The sequence below is a fragment of the Euprymna scolopes genome, chromosome 3 (assembly GCF_053919585.1).
Source record: "Euprymna scolopes isolate OS-2025 chromosome 3, ASM5391958v1, whole genome shotgun sequence".
In the NCBI taxonomy this organism is placed as follows: Eukaryota; Metazoa; Mollusca; class Cephalopoda; order Sepiida; family Sepiolidae; genus Euprymna; species Euprymna scolopes.
In genome coordinates, this window is record NC_136484.1 from 83,761,223 (window position 1) to 83,764,112 (window position 2,890).

At 31.2% G+C, this 2,890-nt stretch overlaps 1 pseudogene; it reads right to left on the minus strand.

Moving 5' to 3' along the window:
• Positions 1 to 1,013: 1,013 nt before the first annotated feature.
• Positions 1,014 to 1,095, minus strand: LOC145265517 (U2 spliceosomal RNA; annotated as a pseudogene).
• Positions 1,096 to 2,890: the final 1,795 nt, after the last annotated feature.

Consider the following 2,890-nt stretch of genomic DNA (forward strand, 5'->3'; position numbering starts at 1 on the left):
TAGCTTCATTGTCAGATTCCATTAGATTAATATACTATAATTGTTACAATATGCAAGTGACCTCTTTGGATGTAGCTTCATTGTCGAATACTATTAAATTAATATACAATCGTTGTTATAATATGCAAGTGACCTCCCTTGGGTGTAGCTTCATTGTCGAATTCCATTAGAAAAATATACAATCATTGTTGCAATATGCAAGTGACGTCCCTTGGATGTAGCTTTGTTTTCGAATACCATTAGAATAATATACGATCATTGTTATAATATGTGAGTACCCCCCCTTGGATGTAGCTTCATTGTCGAATACCTTTAGAATAATATACAATCATTGTCATAATATGCAAGTGACCTCTCCTTAGATGTAGCTTCACTGTTGAATACCATTAGAATAATATACACTCATTGTTACAATATGCAAGTGACCTCCCTTGGGTGTAGCTTCATTGTCGAATACCATTAGATTAATATACTATCATTATTACAATATGCAAGTAACCTCCCTTGGGTGTAGCTTCATTGTCGAATACCATTAGATTAATATACAATCATTGTCATAATATGTAAGTGGCCTCCCTTGTATGTAGCTTCATTGTCAAATACCATTAGAATAATATACAATCATCTGGTGACATCCCAGGCATGAATCCTCCTTATTTTCGAGTAACGTTTGTTTCTCTACAGCTTGAGATCCCGGGTATAACCCCCCCTCCTTATTTCTTAGTGGACGAGGGGGCGAAAGATGAAACCGCTTGAATTCTAAGAAAGATACTACACTTTGATCTTAGCCAAAAGACCAAGTAACAACTTAATTTTCTGCCGAGCATTATCTTCTATTATAAAAAGATGCATAATTTATATTTATCGAATACTAAATCGAGACAAGATGTCATATTCCAAAAATCACATTTGAACTAAAAACATTATTATTTAGACCATCCTTATTTTCGAGTGACGTTTGTTTCTCTAAAGCTTGACATGCAAAGCATGACCTCCTCCTTATTTTCTTAGGGGAAGAGTGGTGATAGATGAGATCGCTTGAATTCTAAGAACAGATACTTCACTTTGATCTTAGCCAAAAGGCCAAGAAAACAAAGATGCAAACTATATATTTATTGTATACTACATTGAGACAAGATTCCAAACATCACACATCGCTAAACTGCTGATTCCAAATTCTAAAATAAAAACATTATTATTCAGAAAGCCATTCTTAGTATTGGGAGGTTATGTTTTTATAAACAATAATTGTTATAATATGTAAGTGACCTTCCTTGAATGTAGCTTTGTTGTCGAATTCTATTAGATTAATATACGATCATTCTAATAATATGCAAGTGACTTCCCTTGGGTGTAACTTCGTTGTGGAATACCATTAGATTAATATACAATCATTGTCATAATATGTAAGTGACCTCCCTTGGATTTAGCTTCATTGTCGAATACCATTAGATTAATATGTAATCATTGTAATAGTATGCCAGTGAACTCTCTTGGATATGGTTTCATAGCTGGATATTTGCACTAGCATAATACCCAGCATTGCTGGGGATTGTATAAGAAAGGTGGATATATGTACTAGCAAAATACCCGACGTTGCCTGGGATTGGATGAGATAGGTGGGATGTTTCCTAGGAGAATATCTGGAATCGAATAAGATAGGTGGATATTTGTGCTAACAGAATACCCCATATAGGAAGATGTGGCGATTACGTCGTAAAATCATTAAAAATTATTATATCCAAGAATTATGAAAACTGATGAAATGTGAGTTATTTGATTGGTGTGTTTGTAATGAAATAACTAACCTGACAATGACTCATATATTCTTTTTGTAAGAGGAAGGGGATTATGTGGGTTAAATAATGAAATATGATTGTCGAAATTATCCAAGAATTATGAAAAATGATAAAATGTAAATTATTTGATTGGTGTGTTTGTAATTAAAAATAAACAACCCAGCCAGACAATGTCTCAAAGTTATTATTTTAGTAAGAGGAAGGGTATTATGTGGGTTAAATCATGAAAAACGATTGTCGAAATTAACAACATATCCAAGAAATATGAAAATTGATTAAATGTAAGCTATATGTGTTTATAATGAAATAAATAGCTCATATATAGTCTTAAAGTGATTATTTTAGTAAGAGGGGGTCAATTATGTGGGTTACATGATAAAAAATGATCATAAAATTAGTAACATATCCAAGAATTATGAAAAATGAGTAAATTTGAGTTATTTGTTTGGTGTGTTCTTAATGAAATAGAAAGTCAAGATGATGTATTAAAGTTATAATTTTAGTAAGAATGGGGCTATAATTAGTGTTAAATCAAGAAAAATGATTATCGAAATTAGTAAAATATCCAAGAATTATGAAAAATGATGAATTGTAAGTTCTTTGATTGGTGTGTTTGTATTAAAATAGACAGCCCAGACAATGTCTGAAATGTATTTTTTTAGTAAGAGGTGGGCGATAATGTTGGGTAACTCATGAAACATGATTGTCGAAATAAGTAACATATCCAAGAATTATGAAAAGTTATGAAATGTAAGTTATTTTATTTGTGTGTTTGTAATGAAATAAACAGTCCAGAAAAAGTCTCAAAGTTATTTCTTTAGTAGGACGGGGTCAATTATGTGGGTTTAATCATGAAAAATGACTGTCGAAATTAATAACATAACCAAGAATTATGAAAAATTATGAAATGTGAGTTATTTGATTGGTGTGTTTGTAATAAAATAACTAGCCAGACAATATCTCTAAGTAATTATTTTAGTAAGAGGAAGGAGATTGTGTCGGTTAAATCACTATAAACGATTGTTGAAATTAGTAACATATCCAAGAATTATGAAAAATGATGAAATGTTAGTTATTTGATTTGTATGTTT